The sequence below is a fragment of the Phalacrocorax aristotelis genome, chromosome 9 (assembly GCF_949628215.1).
Source record: "Phalacrocorax aristotelis chromosome 9, bGulAri2.1, whole genome shotgun sequence".
Taxonomy (NCBI): domain Eukaryota; kingdom Metazoa; phylum Chordata; class Aves; order Suliformes; family Phalacrocoracidae; genus Phalacrocorax; species Phalacrocorax aristotelis.
In genome coordinates, this window is record NC_134284.1 from 9,976,317 (window position 1) to 9,996,887 (window position 20,571).

Here is a 20,571-nt window from a genome sequence, read left to right on the forward strand (position 1 = left end):
CACATTTTTAAAACCCCAAACAACACTTTCTCCTGTCCTTTGTACTATGCCTGTACAGATAAACCTGCATTTCTTAAATGACTGTCAAAGCTCTCAGTTAATAGCAGTATTTGCTGCTGTTCACCAAGCTTTTCTCAGCATAGTAATCTTTTTTCTAGTGGTAGTCTTACCTGTGTCACCATCGTCTATGAAAATTCTGTGGTACAATGTTAAATATGGGAACTGTAATGTACTTGACTGTAAACCTGGTGAATAAATGGACACAGCATATCACTAAGTCAAAATTCAGCTAACTGCTTTTGGCAGAATTGAGTCATCTACAGAGAAGCATGTGTTTCCATTTTTTGGGTTAGCGTTTTTCTCCCAGTCCTTTTTAGAACCTGTCAGCTGCAGCTGAGCTTCCTGGTGCTGCAGATGCACTATGCGGCCTTGCTCTGCAACTCACTGTGGCTTAGCTGATATAATATATGTTGAACCACAAGCCTCTGGAGTGAAGTTTCCTAGCTAAGGCTTTAGCAGCATACAGTGCGGTGCAGATTAGTACATAGAAGCCAAGCTGTGATTTTTTTTTTGCCAGCAAATTATATCTGTTTGTTTTCTCTCCCAGAAAACTGCCTCTTTTGACACCTACTGGCGTAGAGAGTTGTGAACATAAGATATTTAATTCTTTATGGGATTCCTTGGACTAGAAAGCAACCCTCTGTCAAGTTAGAGAGTCAAACTTGGTAGTTGTGGGTGGAGAAACATGTCATGAATATGCATGGCTGGGATTGCGTGGTGAGATGTGGGAATTCCCTTGGGTGACATCTGATGTTGCTGTGATGTTTGCAGGTACACTCGTCCTCCTCCCTGTTTTGGTCCCAGCTTTGTCCACCCTCTTCCTTCAGCCAGCACTGGTGCTCATTTATATTTGTAATGAGCTGTTCTGTTTAGTAAACTGATGGCAAACATTGTTTTGTTCTGTTTTGTTCAGTTCTCTATTGGATTAGTGACCTGAATTGGCTCACTGTAGGATCAAATCAGCTGTAGTGCTGGTGTAAAGGAGAGAAGAGGGAAATGGGATTGCACTGCCTCTGGTTTAAGCTGCCGTGGAAACCACAGCGTGCATCACCAAAGGAACAGGAGTAGCCATAGCTCATTATCCTCCTGACTACTCTTTGAGTTAAACCTATATGATGACACCTACCTGGTGCACCAAAGGGGTATTTGCCTCTGTCAGCAGGTGACACAAGCCTTCATTTGAGCAGCATCAAGACCACCCCTTGACTAGCCAGGGTCTAGTCTGAAGTAAGATTCTTTGGGGATGTTGCTGTTGCAGCTGCTCCTCCCCAGTTCCTCTGCTCCTGTACCCGTTGTGTAGCCCAGACATTTCCAGGGCTACCCACGGAACCCGATTTGGAAACGAGTCTATGTTTTTTAAAAAAATACAAATAAATTAGAAAAGCCATCCTGAGAAGTAGCGTGAACTCAGTTTGGACACTGGTTTAATCATGATCCTGGTCCTGCAATAGTACTACCAGCACGGGGGCAGCGCAGGACAGGATCCGTAAGCAGGGTCCAGTTAAACTAGTGGTGCATCTGGTAGGAGCGGCAGTCCAAATCCTGCCTTGTAAGCAACTCTTTTTCCTCGGGGAGAGGGGGGTTATCAGTTCTCTGAACCTGTCGAAGCCTCCTTTCTGGAATCTAACTGGAGGTTGGCATGGCCAGCCAGGCAGGGGGTCGGTCTGGGCGGTGCAGCCTTAGGGTGTTCAGGAAGGTAGAACTTCCAACAAGGTGTCAAGAAAACGTACAGCAAGTTGGCTGCCAAAGGGGACAGCTCCCTGGGACTGGGCTTTAGCACAAGTGGGATAGGCAGCGTGGTTTTTGTTTTTTCGTTCCCTTTCCATCTGCATCCCTTAAACCGCTTGTAGCTGTGCATACCTTCAGGGTGTTGTGAAGGCATTTATTTGCATTGAATGTTAGCCTAGTTTCAGTTAACAGTATTTGGAAATGCCTGGCTGACAGAAAAGAACTTTTCTCACCTAAGGATGTGGTGAACCTTGAAAATAGGCTACCAGGTTAGCTTAGTTACTCACTACCCCCAAAGGTAACAGGATGTCCCTGTGAGAAGGCTGGAGGGTTGCTTTCAAGGCTGTTAGCAGAAGGGATGGGAGAGAAAGGAGGATTTTCAGTGATATCCAGGAAGGCTGCCTGACTTGCCACAAGGTAGTGGCAAGTTGCCTGAACCCTCAGTCTCCAGTGGATTTCTCAGCCTATAGCTCCCAGCTGCTCTGCCTTGTGGGTGTCTGCGTGCATGAGATGTTTGTTGAATACCTGCTAGGAGATCGGGCAACGATATTCCCTGTTCTTATCTCCAGGATAAGTTTCCATTACCAACCTCTCTTACCTAGCAACAAATCAAGTAAATACAGTATAGAATAGTGTAAAATTAGCTTTGTAAGTGCATAGTTATATCCCTTGGGTGACAACAGTACTCACCAGGAAGTAACTTTTTTTAAACTTTTTTTCCTACTTCGAGTACCTTGCACTAACACCTACAACTTTCTCACTCCAACGCAGGAAACAGACCTGAGGTCTCATATAGGTAGTTCAGTGGGGAACATCTGCCTCAAGTGCAGTAATGGTCCGTAAGTTCAAAGGCAAGAGTTACAGAGATGGACGGCAAAATAAGTCTGGAGGCTGGCGGGGGGAACCCCATATGTTGTGAATGTCCTGGCATCCAGGTGAGAGTTCTGATAATCTGAAAAAGGGCACAAGGTTGTCCAGAAAAGGAAGATAACAAAAAGTATTAGTGATAGGTAGCATTACAAGTGGTCTATATGACAGGAATAAAGTAGCAAAGGTCCTTCCCCCTTTGATTTTAAGAGGGGGATTTAGTTATTAATAGAGAAAAGAGGATAAAATGGATTTTTCTGCTCTCTGATGCTAGACCTATTGACAGGCAAAAGCACATGCAATGCATTCAGCAGGAGGATGATTGAGAAACTGCTTCTGTTGATGAAGCACATATTTGCGAAGTGAGGTTACAGCCTTTATTTCAGATGCAGATAATCAAGGGAAGGGCATGGGTCTACAGCATCTTTACCAGATTTAAGCTGGAACTGACTGCCTTCAGTTGCTGTGCAGTCCCATGACAACCCTTGTGCCAGCAATGGCACCCATGTGATTGCAAGCTGACCCAGTTCACGGAGTCCATCCGGGCCAGTACTTGTCACTTCTCCACTGCAGGATTAACTTTTGTCGGGCTCAGCTCACCAGCTCACCAGCTCACCACACAGTTGCATGAGCTCCAGTGTTTATAAAAGGGAGAGGATAAGATCTTGTAGAAACAGGGAGGGTAGGGCCCAATTTAGCACAGGCTGACGTTTCATCATCCTGTCAGAGTGCAAAAAGCGCACCCCTCAATTTGGTTGTGCCACATACTGTGGGTTGCCATGGTTATATTGTGTTGGTATTTTAAACCATTTTGAGTTTGAGTTACCTAGGAGAATAAACAATTGCTCTTTGCCAACTTCACACACATCGCTAGCTCATGACACTCTCCAGCAGTAAAAGTACAATCCTCCAGAAGGTACTTCAGTCCACTCTGCAGGTACCTACTCATTCACACCCATACAAAGCGTGTGAACTCTTCATGCATATGCTTCTTTCAGTTTTGCGTAAAACGGGTGGTTGAAAGAGCTGGATTTAAAAGTTGCGGTTACTGCCTGGAATAGTTCCTGCTGGTGAAAGGCTTGAGCTCCCTCCCTCTGCTCTTGACAAATACCGTGGAGCTGCTGAGACAGGTTAGCTGTGCTGGCTAGTATGTTGTTGCCTGCTCTCCCATGTTCTGCCTCTGATTTGCCTTTGGAAGGTCTGTTGAAAATAAATAAATAAAATAAATTGAAAATCTTGAAGTACTTCTATGCTGAAAGATACTCATTTAACACAACTTGAGTATTCGCAATAACTGTGAACAAAATCTGGGCACTTGGTTTTGTACATCCATTGATTTTTTGGAGCTGGGAAAGAAAACAGCGTTGTCCTCAGTAAGCAGGGTCATGTGAGGATAGCCAAGCTAGAAAGGAAGCCAGCCCAAGCACCGCTGTGCTCTCACGAGCCTTGTGCCACGGGCTGTGGGAGAGGATTCAGAACAGCGATTAAATATAGTTGCAGCAGAACCTGCTTGGCTTGTTTCTGCTGGATCTGCGCTTTAAAATTTTGATTAAAAACATCCTCATGTGGTGCAGTCTCGCCACTGATAGCAACAGGACAGGCAGTCTCCACCAGGCTTTGAGCGCTGCCTGCTCACCCTGCTGCAGGCGGTTCTACGGGGCATGGTGGTTAGCTCCCGTACGGCTGCAGCACTATGCCGCAGGTGGCTTCAGAGGAGCCCTCTGCCCCTGTTACCATCATTCCTCTTTTCTTCCTCTTAATCGTAAATTATGATTATTCCAACCATTTTTAACATGATTAGCATGATTTAACATGATTAGCATGATTGTCTCATGCAAACCGACCAACTTCTAGAAACTGCTCTCATTTTCAGGTGTCTTTAAAACCTCTTACGCCCAGATCAAAGGCATACTTTTTGATTTGAGAGAAGGGATCGGTGTTCGTTTTTGGAGACACAAATGACAAATTCTGCAGGAAATAAGTTATAAAACACCAGGATAAGGACAGTTTAAAATATGTCAAATCGGCGCTTGCCCCTCCAACTTCCATACACTTAGCAGTTAATTACTCCTCTACAAAACTGTAAACAGCAGCAAAATTTCAAGGCAATTTTCCCCACCCTCAGCGGCTCCGAGGCCCACCCTGAAAGAAGCAGCAAAAACCTGTGCTTGCGTTTGTTGGTACCACACCTACAGCACAGGGCTCCACCCTGGAGGGAATTCCCACGCTCGCTAATTGCACGGCAACAGTACGGCCAAACATCCAACAGTCCCAGGACAGATCTTGATTGCAGATCCTGTAAATAAAGTAGAAGTCTTCATGAATGTGCACGGCATCTTCAGAGTCCTTCCCCCTCTGAAGTTTTTCTCTGCTAGTGCCTTTGAATCTCCTGCAGCTAAGCCGAACGGTATCTGCTCAGTGCAGAGAGGTATCATGGCCTCTGCAGCTGGGGCAGTGTGGGTTTTCTGTTTTCACTTTTTTTTCCTCTTTTTTTTTTTTTTTTTTTTTTTTTTTTTGGACAAACAGCTAATAATGGGTCTTCATCTGCTAGGACTTGAGCGGTCTGGTTTACGCTTTTATCTCTTGTGGTCAGATGGGCAGTGACATCTTTCCACCTAGAGATTGTAGGTCAAACCTAACTGTGTTTGAAATACTACAGATAATGGCTTCACAGCAAAATTCCCTGCTGAGTTAGCTCCTGCATCTGAGATGAGTGCTTAAATTTGGGGGTTGGCCTCCTCAACAAGCCTTGTAAAAAGGCCTGCTGGGACCAAATTAAAAGGCAGATTAGAGTCAGAGGGTGTGAGTGGTGAAGTTTTGCAGGCTGTGTGGGGATGGTGTGGGCTATCTGTGCCCCTGCAGATATGCACCCCACCCTGCACTCCGCTCTGTGCCATGGAGTGGGACACACTCCCATCCCCTTGCAGGGACAAGGGACAGAAGGGCACTCAACAATCCCAGCTGCCCTGTGGCGCCGTAGGACAGGAGATGATGGGAAGGACTGGTGGGTGGGATGCTCGCTGCTGGGGACCCACTGCAGGCTGGCAGGGTGCAGGTGCGGATGGAGCTCATGGGTCAGTCCCACCTTCCCCGGGGTCACGCATCACTCATAGCCCTGCCAGCAGCATTTCGTAGTGTCAGCATGTCCATGAGTAAACGAGGCAGGAGGTCGTTTGTGCGCTTCGTGTGCACCTCTCAGCTTACAGTGTCCTGCCTGGTTTGCATGGGCCTGCCAGGTGATTGCCGTGGGCTGCCTGGGGTGGGGAAACCACCACAGCTTCAACTGGGATCTGAGTTACTGGCTCAGCAAGGAGAAGTAAAGGTACCAAAAACCCCTCCTGGTTTCCCTGTTCCCAGACTTCTCCTCCATTCAAAAGTACCATATATAAAGACAGTGTCACAGTCTGGGAAACCCCTGTCTTGCACAGTTTCCTTCCTCTTTTCTTCTTCCTAAAACGCCATGGCTTTGTCATTACACAACCACACCAGCAAGGAAAGGCAAGAGCATGCCATCATCCCAGCCAGAGCGAGCACTGGGTGCTGCTCCATTCATGACAGTCTCTGCAGACTCACCTTCCTGAGAGACCCTTCTGGTAGGAGGAGGAGGGAGGGATCCTCCTCTTACACTCAACCATTTTGCCAGAGGAATGGGCAGTGCCTCCAGGTACAGGCAACTTTTAAAAAAACACAAACTTTCTGTCTCTGTTTGGCCAAAATGTTCCTGATTTTAAGCAGATAAGGAGCAAGGGAAAACAGACTTAGCACACAAACAGGGGAGAAGAGATGCTGTACAACCAGCACGAACAGAGTGTTAAACTTTAGTAGAAATATATTTTTCACAAAGAGGAAAATCCCTTCAAATCCCTCAAGCTTGGTTAGTCAGTAACAGGGTCTGGAGAGTTGGGGGCTATGAACACATCAGACTGCAACCCTTGATTCTCCTCCCCCTGCTATCAGCAGGACAGGGACCAGGCATTGCCATGGACTGTGTGAAACAGTTCACCCTGGTGAAGTGCATTTGCTGCTCTTCTGGAGGTCAGGGATTATTTACCGACTGCTGAAGGGAAGCTGGTTTAGCCACAGTGCTGATTACCTTCCTCTAGAAATCCCCCTGAGGAGAAGCTGAGTAAGCTGAACCAGTGGATGCTGAGGCTAGAGCAATGCTTTCCTCCTAAAGCAGCTGTAGCCACACACGCCAAGCAGAAGAAGAAGAAAAAAGAAAAAGACAACCAAACAAAAAAACATGGAAAAAAGGAAGGGAGGGAAAATATGCCCAGGGATATGTTCAGGCACCGTGTAGGTCTCTTGCTGTGTTCAGCTGCAAGGCAAATCTGGCTGAAAAAATGGGAGGAGTGTGCCTTTTTTTCTCATAAGGGTTGTGGCATGTCCATCCCGCAGTTCCTGTGGGCTTGGTTTTCATCCTTTTTTCCTGACTAATCAATCTGACTTTTAGATGTGTGTGTTTTCTGCTCAGTCCTGCAGGCTTGCTAGAAATGTCCTCAAGCACTTCCTCCTCCAGGCCAAATGATCAGCAGGAGTGGGGGAGACCCCAAGTGACACATGGATTAGGGGAAGGTGTCTCAACTCGTGGAACAAAACTTCTGCTTCCGCAGTGTTTCGGAGCAGCAGTGTGCTACAGGGGCATTAAATGGGGGTATGTCAAGGGGACTAGGATGGGGAATACAGTGGGGAACACAACTGACCATGACTGACCTTCCAGTCAGTGTGTGGCTGAGAAGAATCCTAGGGAAACGGGCATTAACCAGAAAATGGCTTAAGGCACCTTATGTGCCTTATTGTGCTGTGTTGGATTGTGCCTCCACCTGCCTGGAGACACCTCTGTGTGGGGAGCCATGGGAGCATCCCTGCCGCAGCCAGGCGGCTTAGTCCCAGCTCAGACTGGAGAGCGGCGGAGGACACTGCCTGCCGGTGTTAGGGAAGTGAGAAACACTTTAATAAGACCTGTCAGGTGTGCGCTGTTTGCTTTGGTCTGGGTGATTCCCCAGAAAACCACAGTCCAGGCCAAACGGGTGGCTTGGTGCTGGCGCTGGCATGGCTCCGCTACTGCAGCCTGCCATGGGAGCCGCGACAGCAGCCTCTCCCCTGCTTCTGTGGCAGCCCAGCACCCCTAAGGAAAGAAAAGAGCATAAGAACAGAAAGATGATCCTGCTGGCTGCTCCTGAGCCCACCAGAAAGCCCTGCCGTCTCCACAGCGTGTCCTGTCAGGGACTCCCCCTGGGGGGCCATGGAAAAACATCTTCCTTCCAAACCTGAGAACAAGAGTTTGTCTTTGCATGTTACCACAGGAAACACTCCACTGTCTGAGCAAAAATACTAATAGAAAAGCATCTGTGTGGCACACCCATTTGCACTGAAATCCAGTACATCCAGCTAGAAATTGCATCGGCTTGATCCAGGGGTAATTTTGCTTTGTGGATAGCGATTTTAGGCAATGTGTTCATCTGTATCTCTCTGCCCTGATCTGCTTCGGCTGCCTGAAAATTGCCTTCCCCCATTGCTCAGAGGTTCTGCAAGTTTCTGTGTTTCTGCCCCCAAACTTGGCCTTTGCTGAGCAGTCTTCCTGGGCTCTCACAGAAGTTGTGGGTAATGTCATATAGTTACCATCCCAGCCAGGCTTTGTCTGGCTGCCCCAAGGCAATTCCACACTGGCATCTGCCTTTTGCTCCTCCAAAGGCACATCCCCTCCCACTTCAGGGTTCAGATCTTCCCTTTCACAGTTCTCTCCTGCAGTGCCCGTGCTCAGTGCAGCACATCATCAGTTACGGTGGCTTCAAGGCAAATCCACCCTGTAGCTCTCTGCCTTCTAAGGAAATGGAAGAAAGAAGAGCACTGACAGCTCAGCTACAACATAAAGCATCCATGAAGTAGAGAAGGTGGATCAGCTCAAACATGTGCCTAGCTGGCTTAGCTAATTGGGGTGGAAGGTCATGAGAGCTGAGTCACCAAGACACCTATCTGTCAGTAGGTGATTTGGGAGATGTTCAGCCATCTCTCAGAGGACTAGCACATGTGATGGCACGTGCCACTCACATTGCAGATGTTCAAAGAGATCAGATTTAACTGAGCATGTTAGTGAGGCACTGGAGGGTGGCCGTCACACCATGATTAACACAAGAAGCGAAGGGAGTCCTGCATATAGCACAGTACAGATACACTTACTTTCAGCACTGGTATTGTTTATACAGCCTGGGTGTAGGCAGGAACTCCACCAAAACAAGTTTGCAAAAGAACATTTCATTTGTGGAAGGAATCTGGAATTTCCCAAGGTGAAAGCAGTGGGTTTAACTGTTTACATTTCCATCGAGCAGCTGGCATCCTTTCCAGCACCTCACCGCAGCCTCCCCAGTGTCCCTGCAGGTGAGAAGGACTCCAGCTCCTCCACTTGATGGCCAGACATGGAACTCATGGCCCATCTACATGGTGCCAGGCTTGTTTTCAAGGTGAGCCCTCATACGTGAGCAAAGGCAACACCTGCATACTGGGAGAGCCGTGACGCTTGTCTCCTCTCCTCTCTGCTGCACGGTGGCCCGGAGGGCTGCAGAGGCTGGAGACTGATGCCACCAGTCACCATGGTGAAGCACTGAGAGCTAGTGGACTCACCTCCCAGTTTTCTCTATTTTCTCAATTTCAATACAGCAGACACTTAGTTGTGCAAGTTGCCATTTTGCCTGGCAGTTTCTCATGGCAGCCCCATCTCCCAGCGTGTCTGACATCCATTTCCCTGGTGTCCTCCTGGCCTTGGCTGCTCCCTTGAGGAGGCCCTCTCCTACCTCTGACCTGCTCTGTGCTTCCAGGCATTTACAGGCAGTCCTACCAGCTTCTCCTGCTCATTCCCATGATAAGCTTTCAGGGCCGTCTCTGTCTTTTTATACAGAAAGTGCACAAACTTCACCTTTGCACTCCTCTGAGCTCAGTGAAAGCCTCTTTGACTGCTGCTAGGAAGGGATGCTGCTGCTGCCCACCCTGGTAATTTGGTAGATTTCTAGGAGGGGTTTCCCACATGCACTGGGCCACAAGGACTTTCCTTCTCCCAGACCCAGCTTTGGAAGAGGTTTTTGGTCTCTCTGCTCTCACCTATCCCTCCCACTGGAGGTTGTTCCCCTCAGGTGGCTGGTGGAGTAATTAGAGTGCAGTTCCCTCTGTTTGCTTCAGGCAAAATTGTATACGTTAATAAACTTGCCTAAGCCACCCTGGCTGGTTCTGTCTGAACTGAACTAGGGGAAAGCTCATGCAATCTTCTCTGCCAGCTGCAACGCAGGTACTGCAGTGGCTGGGCAGACCAGGGTCACCAGTTCTTCTACCAGCACAGCTGGGGCTGAAGCAAGCCCTGGTTATGTGCTCCTCCATGACGGACTGCAAACAGCAAACCAGCACTGTGCTAAATGGAGCCACTAGTCAGCTGGAAACACTAAGCACAGGGTCTGCCTGATGATCTGCCTCTCTTAACTCCCAGTCTTTCAACCCAGCTGTGGCTGGCTCTTTCCTAGGGTCTGGTGTGAACACTGCTGCTCTTTCACAGTTTTTCTCTTTTCCCCCTGAAATATGCCAAAGCTAACAGTCTCCCAGGTGAATGTAATAAACTTCCAGCTAGGGCACTTACCCACAAAATAGTTTTCTTGCCCCTCTGTCTGAGGACAGCTGGGAACATTTGCATGGAAGGAGCCCCAACCCCTGGGCAGGAGAGAGAGTGAGAAGAGGGGACACACTGTGTCCTCTCCTTCCCTAATACCAGGGATTCAGGGTGGTAGTGTAGGGTCAGGAGCAGAGATGGAAGATGGGGCTGACTGTAGGATTAGGTTGCTTGGTCATGAGGGAGGATATATCTAGCAGTCCCTCTTCCCAGGAGGGTGCGTGCAATGTCCATTGAAGGGTCCTCGGGTGAGGCACCCACCCCTGCAGAGCCCCAGCTGCCTGGGGATTTCAAGGCAAGCAGAGAGAAGTCACTAGTGAGTTGTACACGCTGCAGGAAGTAGGGAGCTGCTGAGCACAGGCTTTCCAGATGGTGGCTTTGGATACAGGCTTTCACAGCCTACCAGCATCGTGATTTAGGATTTTAAATCTCTTCTGGGATCCATGCCCAAGTGCTGACTTCCGCTATGCTACTGGTGATCAAGTAGTTCTTCCTGAAGCTGGGGCATAAGAGATGCTGTATTTCTGTGGCACTTCAGAATGACACTTCTGTAAGCACTGCTGCATCAGCTCCAGCTGGGATCGGATTATACTCCTCTTAATTCTTCTGCTGCTGCATAAAGATAGTCACTGACATGGGCAGAAGTATGTCCCTGCATCAGTTTGCACTACTAGTTGCCTAGGAGCCCAAGGATGCCAAGGTTATACCCCAGCATTTCCAGCACTGATCATGGCTGAAGACAACACACCGGACTGGAAAGACCTCTGGGTTGGGTGTTGCGGTGGCCTTATTAAGTCTCAAACTCAGCCTGTTGCTCAACAAGCTGTTTTCTTCATGTAACCCAGTCTCCCTGACACAGCTTGAAATAGCCTAGCTAGCAAATAAATTGCAGTGTAGCAAGCAACATGAGCAACTCCCTCAGTGGCTCTGCATGCGCCCAAGGCTGACCATCCCCAGAATAAATTATGGGTTTGCTCAACTCTGAGGACGAGGCCTCTGTTTTGCAGTAGAAGTGTAAGAAAACATGAGCTCAGATTGCCCCAAGCCCAGCTTTGATTCTCACGTTGCGCAAGCGCTCGGCAAGCACGTGCAGCTACTGCAGTGCCTGCCAGAAGACATGCTGGGGCTGATCGAGAAGGGCGACCCTGGAAGCTGTCATGATGTCCTGGATGCTCAGGTTGTTGTTGCAAAATTGTCTGCCGGGGGCTTCCCTGCTCTTGTAACTTTTGGCACTGCATTCCTGCCGAGTTGTCTCTGGTGGCCAATTGAGGTTGCCAAAAAGCTTTTCCTGCGGCAAAGCTTCTAGGAACAGGCTTGTTTATCCCCTTCAAGCTGCTAAATCTAATCAAAGAAAGCACAAGAGTTGAGTGAACTGATGAACCTACTCTGCACAGAAGCTTGTGTGAGCAGGCTGCTGGCTGTCTGAAGCCAGGACTGGCCATGGCTGGCAGCTCCAGGGTGGTAGCAGGCTGGGAGAAAGAGGGCATTGGGATCAAAATAGCAAAAGCAAACCCTGGAAGCTGTGTTTCCTTGCAGGTAGTTCTGCAGCCAGGGTGGGTGTCTGTCTCTGAGCACTGGTATTGCTATGTGGCTGTAGCATGTCCCTACAGGTGTCTTGCCAAGAGCCAGAACTTGGCTGATGGCCCATGGTTTAGGAAGGTGACTTTATTCGGGTGATAGAAAGGTTTGGGGGTGGGGGATTCCCAGCTTTACATGTCATTTGAGTTTGGACGGCTGCAAACTTGTGGCAACAAAAAAAGCAAGCTGTACCAGAATTAACAACAAGATGCTCAATGTGCAGCCCTGGCTGCTGAATTATTGGCAAATTTCTGTCCAAGCCAGGGCTCAGACCAGCCAGGAACACGAACAGCCTGCTGGCACATGTGTGTGGGGACGTGGAAAGTGCCAACGGGGCAGTGCACAGCTCCATCCTCGGCGAGCGATCTGCAGGGGAAGCTTCCTCTGACCTTTTCCCTGGAGGAGATCTGCCAAGAACAGACCATTCACCTCGTATCTGCAGCCTCCCTGGATGTCCTCACTTTTCACCCTTGGAAATTCTGACTGCGCTGAAGCTGAGGACTTTGGCTGGCTTATATCAAGCAACCCCAGCAGAAGAGCAGCTGTGACCAGTCACCCGAGTGTTTGGAAATCCTGGACTCTTGATTGCACAAGTGCAGCTAAAGTGCCCTGGTTGTTCTGCGCAGATCCTCATGTGCCAGAGATCCCATGAGTGCAACCTGCCGAGCTTACCGCACGCACACAGCTTCTCTTAGCACAAGTGCCTTTATTTCAGGCCAGGAAACCCCAAACACAAATAGGGCAACCCCTGCCTAACCTAGAAGCTTGCTGGGATTTCTCCCTAGCAATGCACTGGGGGTTTTTTGCAGCAAACCATTACCCAGCCTGCTTGCAACAAGTCGCACGCTTTTCCTTGCTGCAGAGCCCAAGGTCAGACCTGGCCCATTCGGGCAGCTTGCAGAGGCAGGTACCATAGTGTGCCTGGCTGCCGGCTAGAGACGCAAGGGCTGCAGCTCCCAGTTGCTTTGGCAGAGAGCCATGGCTGACACGCCGGGCTGCCTGCCCCAGAAGATCTTAGCATTTAGTCAGGTAGGAGCAGGCTGAAGTGGTGGAGGGAGCGTTAGCATGGAGTTCAGCTCCTGGCTCTTTAGCTGAACGTTACCTAAGCCTTGCTCAAAGCATGTCTAGATAAAAAATGCTGGATTCTTCTAGCAAGATATCTATTCCCCTCCTGAGGGCAATTTGTACACACGGGGAGTTGTGGTTATGCATTTTCCAGTAGAAGAGAGAGGGTACAAAATATTCCAGCTGTTTCCCACCGTCCTCTCTCATTCTGCGCAGGGAGGGTTTCTGCTACCCAGTATTACAATGCCTCGGAGCACGCCTCACGCAGTTATCCTGCTACAGGAAGGGGACAGTCTGCAGAGTCCTGTGCTATCCCAGGGTTCGCTCCTTTCTGCGTGCCTCAGATCAAGCGGATGAAAGGAGAGGACACAGAGGCCACGGAGAGCATTTTTCACAGCACAGCTCTGCCATGAATTCTGATCCTGATTCACGTCCTTCTCCCTGCTGTGCTGGCCAGCCTGAGGCTGGAGGTGCACCTCTGGCCTTGGCATTCCCCTTTGCTTGCTTAGGCAGGTCCTTGCTACACGTCCTGGGCACTGGACGTGCTCAGTATACTCCAGCAAACAGGCAGGCTTGTGAAAGGGAGGCAATGCAATGCCTATCATTGCCACATTTACGCATTTCCAAGGAGCTGGTCTTTTATCTCCCAGCACCACATCCCACTACCTAATGCATCTGTACACACAGAAAAGTCCTCTGGACTGAGAGACTTCAGCAAGTAAGAGGAACTGCCTTGTTTAGAAAACATCCTGCTATTCACTTTGCCAGCTGGTCCTGGAAAACTGCTCTGCATGGCTCTGCACTTGCTGTGATGTGGTAAACAAACTTCCAAGGAGCAGCATGAGAGATGGGCTTTTTCAGCAGATACAGCTAGGTGCAGGGAAGGAGCACGCAGCAGGGACCCAAGAAGGGAAGGAAACAGGAAGACCCATCACTGCTGTACGTTTTACTCTCAGAGTAGCAGTTGTCTTCTCTATTTCCCTTAAAAGAAAGAAAAGGCAAAGATGATTCATGTCCCATTCCCCGGCTCAGCCTTGAAGCAGCGGTAGTGTGACTAAGGTCCTCGCTGCATCATTTCTTTCTCCATCTGGTGCTGAGAAGGTGGTAGCAGGGCAGGCTGTGATTAAGTGGAATTTCTCAGTGTTGAAGGACGTTTGAGAATGGTCCCAGTGATTAATAAAATTACTTGAGGGGCCATAGGAAAATCTGATCCTATAAATTTTTTTCTGAAGAGCATGAACCTTTTGAAAGTCCCCTGTGTGAAAGTTTAGAGATTGACATTTGCATAGAGTGCGTTGGCCAGCAGGGCTGAGCAGAGGTGGAACCCGTCCAGGGCCCCCACCCAGCAAGAAATCGTCCTAAATTTCCATGCAGCTCTGGTACTGGAGTCCACAGCCTTTTACCTTATTGCACACCACTGACAGGAGTCTGCTAATTTAGTAGAGCCTAAAGCACCCGAGGGAGGCCCCGGTGCACAGGTGACAACCGAAATCTTGGCTGTCCCAGCAGACATCAAAGTTGGTACATTTGCAGCTGAAAGCATCAGCTCCTTTAACACTGTAGGTCCTGGTTTTACCAGTTCGTATTCCCTGTGGCTCCGCAGAGGAGGGGACTGGTAGTACGTACTCTCCAGGCAGCCTCACAAACACCTATTTAAAAGCAGTCCCTGCCCCGGGGAGCTCACAGCCCAAAGCCAGGGCAGAGGTGCTGCAGGCCACAAGCCCGGTGTGGGCTGCGACTCCATGTCCTACGGCAGGACTTCACGTCTGCTGGATGGCGGTGCCCTAAGGCGCGCGTGCAGCCGGCCCAGGCGAGGAGCAGCAGAGCCGCACGGGGTGGTGGCGGCTTTGCCCCAGTCACATACATGGTGAGCGGCAGAGACAGAGCCAGCCCCAGCCCTTGCCAGACCATGCCGCCTGTTGTTACCAGAAAGTACTTTTAAGGAGAGGTGATGTTTTACTTTCTCGTCGTCCTAGATGTTTTTAAGGAGCAGGCTGAGCCTTCCTACGCTGCAGCATAAAACACTGACTCTCTGTACCTCAGTTTTCCTCACTGGGAATTTACAGCATTTGTACTCTGAGTATTTTGGGAGGATAATACCACATTCGGTCAGGCTCACTGGTGTTATTGCAGTTCCTAATTTAAATTGCTGGCTGTTTGCTAGCAAAAACATTTCCTTTCCTCTCCCTCATTCTTTTGCTATTGATCAGCCTGTTCTGTCCTGGCTTCTCGCAAAGAGTGTTTCTCCTGGGACATCTGCAGCCCCAGTTGGCAGATGCTGGAAGCACACAGATCTCATGGAGGCCCCTCCTGGGGACTCTCAAAAATGTGTGACATTGCACATGAGATCTGTGAGGTGCTGTGCAGGGGCAGAGGGCCCAATAGATTGCCAGTTAGCAAAAGTGAGATGCTCTGGGTTTATGCAAGAGCAAGTTCATTAGGTGTATGATTGCAGCTGTGCAAGCAGTAAGAGAGAGACATCAATGTAGCTGCCACACTACATCTGAAAAGAATCATCCTATCTGCAGCTTGATGCAGCTCATAACGCACGCACACAGTTCAAATAATTTCCTTTCTTCTACATTTCTTGTAATGCCAAAAGCAGCCATGCGTGTAGAGCTCTCACTTCTGAGCCGATCTTCAGTACGTATTTCGATAATGTCTGAGTAGGAGCCAAAAAAAAAAGCCCCAATCGATGTTGATGAGATAAAGGGCCTTACTTCCCAGCCAGGAGAGCGGTCAGTCATTGCAGCAATATCCATGTCAATCGCAAGTCACAACCATGCAGCTCCCTTATCCCTGTGCTCAGGGACTGCAGAGCTGAGCAGGTTCCTTGCTGAGGCCTTGATGTCCTGCAGATATTTGCATTTACCATCACTGCTTCTTTTTCTCACCACCACTTCATAAAACAAGGTAAAATGAAATACCATGCAAAGCAGCTCAGTCACTCAGAGTCAGCTTGCACTTTCCTTTCTGAAGAGCTCCTGGAGGCTCAGTTCAGAGGTGGTGAGCTCCAGCTCACTTCAGTGGAGGTTGAAAGCACATGGTGCCTTTCTGCTTTAACCCTTCAAAGGGTGACATCTGCAGTGCTGGCACTCGTTTTGAAGCTTGCTTTCTTCTGATTGTCATGGCTATTTACATCCACTGTTGGTGAGTTATGCCCTGAACTCTGGATTTCCACACACCAGTGGCAGACTGATGAGGTTAAATGGGACCGTGCCCTGCATGATTCACTGATCTCACACATCTCGTCTTTGACTTCCTCCTGTGGTTTGCTGAAGCAGGACCCCGACAGCTAACAGGATAGGGCTTGAGGGCTAGGTGCTGGAAAACTGCAGGGATGGGGACCCCTCCTGCTCCAGCCGCAGGCTCTGACATCAGGAGTGCTTGTACCTGATGGCCGGCCCCAGACAGGGACCGAGCTGCCACCAGGAGCAAAGAGCAACCTCTCTGCATGTGTCACAGCACTGCTCTCTGGGCTAAGTGATGATGAAAAGTGATTAAAAAGTCTGCCCTATCACTAGGGCACACTTGCCTTTTAGCTCATCCTTAAAAGCTCTCTTTGCGATGGGGCCCAGCAGTGCTGCATCCTTCTTCACCTCTGTGCTGGGCCAGGATCATACCCAGCCTGGGGCAAAAGCTGTTGGTCTCCCTGTGGTACCAGTGGGCAGACGTGGGGTAAGGGACACCAAGGGACAGGATCACTTGTGCCGTGCCAGCACCCTGCGCAGCAGCAGCAGCTTCTTCAACGCAGCATTCGCCTGCACACACCAGCTCGGGCAGGAGGCTTGCCACCACCTAAAAGGGGGCTGCTTCCAAATGAGTTCTTTGCTGTCCTCAGAGACAGAACTCAGACACTCTGAGGACTGGAGATGAAGATGATACTTCATGTGCCATTAAGCAAAATGGTTAATAAGGCTACACAGAGCTGTCTTTATCCCGTGTGTACAAGCAATATGCCATTTCCATTGACAGCATTCAAGGGCCCAGCTGTAAACTCAGTGAAGGGGAATGGCTACAGAGATAACATTTTTCTTATGGTGATGTTGAGAAGCCATGTGCAGTGGTATTTGTAAGTGACAAACATGCTTACAATGCAAGGGACTTGTATCTGGAGAGAGGACACACTGAGCTGTGTTTGCTTTATTGATGAATGAAAGCATCAGCATGGGAAATACCTAACACTCCCTGGGTCATGTGCATTGGCTTCATACCTTGGGTTGAATCAGTCTCCAGACGTGGTCTAAGTCATGGGCAAAATGTCTGGCAGCAGGACACAGGTTGGTGCCAGAATCAGCATCAGTTTGCCTGCCAGAAGCCATACGCTTGCAATGGATTGATTTGAAGCCCCAAAACTTTCAGCATAGAAGTGCCCTTAGGATCAATTTTTAAAATATCCCCTCCTGTGAGCGGAGTTTTCTTCTCAGTATATTTAGAGCAGCCTAAAGATGGAGTCAGTGGGTAAAGGGAATAGGATGAATGCGTGTGAAAGGGTTGGACGTTGTGACGGCAAGAGGCAGCCAAGCAGACCTGATGGAAGGCTGCCAGCTGTAAGGCTAGCTGAAGACTTGCCCCTACACAAGCACGAGAAGTTTAATAGCTACTATATAGATGGCAATTGGATGCAAATTTGGGGGTTGGCTTTTCAGAGATGACACGGTAATCCCCAGGTCGGAGGTATGCCCAGTTCACATGACTCAGGAGAGGAGTGGGAGAAGAAATTCTGCTATGTCGCAACTGCAAAATCTTAGGAGAACAAATTTTTCAGGTGAGTGAGAAAACAAACACCTGAAGTTTCCAATGAGTAATAAAAATATGAAATAAATTCTTGTTTTCTGAGTCTACAGAAGTAATCTGTTTCAGTTGGGAAGTTCTCAATATGATTTTAATCATATTATTTTTTTAAACAATACATTGTTTCTAACTGAAACAGAGCAGAGCAAAACATTTCCTTTGCAAAATGGAAAAAAATGGCTATTTTGAATTATTCCACTTGTTCTTAAATTCAAAGCAGAAAATTTGGAGATATCTGCACTCATTCCCTGGATGCTGTGGTGTGGCTGGGCTCACACCTTCTGCACACACACCCCTTTGTGAGAAATGTCTGTGGTCCTACTTGTGACACAGAGCTGCCATGTGCTCTACTGAGATGCTCTTCTTTGATTTTGTGAGGTGCATGGATGCAGCTCAGTCCCTTTTGTCTCCTGCCCCTCAGCATGGCTGTTTTTAGGAAGATACTTCCCAGAGCACCATGCCTAGGGAGGCTTGGTCTTGCTGCCATGTGCCTGGAACTGCTCATGGAAGGAAGCCAGCTGCCAAGTAACCTGCACCGTTTCCCTTTCCTACTTTGCCTGGACTTCTCTGAAAAAGGAAATGAAGAGTTATCAGGTCCTTACTCCACAAGTCCCTCAGATACAGGAGTGGCTCGCAGAGGGAAGCGGGTGACCGGATCACCTTGGGAGTCAGCTGCGTGGAAAAGAGGAACTGGCTTTGTGAGCCATCACCCAGGGGCAGAAGAAAATTCTGGCCAGAAGTCACAGCCTTTCCTGGACCTGCTCACCTCCCTACCCCTGGGACGGAACCACAGGAGAGGATGCCATGGGGAAAGCTTAAGCATTTCTGTGTAAAAGGTGCTACCATGGGCTGTGAAGGGAATGAGACAACCTCAGCAGTGGACCTGGGGGACCTGCTGGACCCGTGTCTGCTGCCAGTGGTGTTTAACCTAGCTTTCATACCCTGGTGGCACTGCTGCAATTTCCCCCTCTGCCATCTTGCCATTTCACAGTTGCTGAACATGCCCTCATGCTGTTTGATCACCTGGTTAAACCTGGCTGACTGCAGGCAAAGCCTTCCAGCCTCCCACACCGCTGCCAGCTAACCCAGTTTCCACCTAATTATTTAATTTTCCACAGGTTTGAGCTCTGTCCTGTGAGAGTGATTGTCAAGGCAGGAGACATGGCAGTTTGCAAGCTTTCCCTTGCCATGGTGGTGTAGTACAGCAGCTTGGCACCAAGTGTTTCAGCCTGCTGCTGCTGGGGGTCAGGACTGCAAGGATGGGAGCATGGAGAGGTCTGGGGTGGATGGACAGGCAGATGATGTGGGACATTTTACGACAGCTCAGGAAATTTCATAGACTGTTTGAGAGGAGGTGGAGGTCAAGTGTGCTCCGGGGCGAGTGGGTGGTGTGAATCCCCCTCTGCGGGAGGGTTTTCCCCAAGCCATGCTCAGCACAGCCCAGGGCAAGGTGGCTGTATGCAGTTGCTGGTGGGGGGCTTGTTTGTTTACTGGGGCAAAATGTCTTAGAGAAGCTGCTGCTAGGAGTCAATTCTAAGTTTTTAGATTAAATCCAGAAACATCAGCCTTGACTCACACTGGAATGGAAACCCATCTACTTAGAAAAAAAAGAAAGAAGAGGGTGATTTTGTTGTGTGCTGCACAGGCTAGGCAGCCATCCTCACCGACCCTAAGCCCTCAGCTCAGCACATATGCAGAGCTTTGACTGAGACATGGCGTGTCCTTTTCCCATGCAGAGAGGAAAAACACCACGCAGGTCCTCCCACGCTGCACGAGCAAACACCATGGGCTCTTGTTTAACACTGGCCAGTGCCCCTCCCCGGGGTGCTGCATCTTGCTCGACCCCTGGGCATTCCCCAGTGCAAAGAAGGAGGGTTGCTGAAGTGGAACAGCAGTGCTCACAGAGATCTGCTGTATGGACTTGGGAAAATCCCTCCTCCAAGCTACTGAAATCCAGGGGTAATAATTAACCGAGTTCAGTGTTGAACTGTAATTGTAGCCGTGTGCTCTTCATGGGGTGCGTGCATGTTACAAATATTTGCATTTTAAGGCTCTTTCTTGCAGCACTTTGCACACATTTGCTCACATTTTGCTTTCAGCTGGAGGCATGAAAAGCTTCCCTTGAAAGACGTGCAGGAAAATGAATCTGAATTAGCTGAAACTGGGATGGGGAAAGGATTTGAATTAAAGGGGTGCAGGCCTGTTCCTTTGGAGCAGGGAAGCCCCTGGGGCTGGCGGTGGGCAGGCAGGCAGCACTCCCACTGCTGGAGAGGTGATGGTGCCCAGTGCCATGGCTCGTGGCTGCTATAAAGGGGTAAAACTGCAGAAAGGAGCAAGCGGGGAAAACCCCAGCTCTCTTCCAACAGGGACTGGAAAGTCCTGTTTGGAAGATTGGACAAGGAGATGGTCCTGGGAAAATCTGAGTGCTGGAACAAGGGGAGGGAGGGCAGTCAAACCTCCGGGGTGTTGGGAGAAGTTTCTGTTTCAACCCGTTGGGACTTCGACTTCTTACATTATGGCCTGATAAATGTGTCAGCTTTTAAAGGGATCTTTTTGGCCCTGATGTTCATGCTTCAGAGAGCTGTCTGAAGGGATGGGTTGGGTGAGAGGTGCCAGCGCTGTGACAGGCACTTGCTGGAGATGGGGACAGGCTGTGCAGTGGCCGTCTCTGCGGTGTGTGCTGTCCCGGCTGGCAGGAGGGGATGGGACTTTCCTGCTCCCTTGCCCCATGGGGTTGTGCACAGCTCTCACTCTCCAGCAAAGCACCAGTGCTGGGAGCACAGCCATGCTGGAAAAGCCCTTTCTCCACCCCCTTGAAGTAAAAGCGG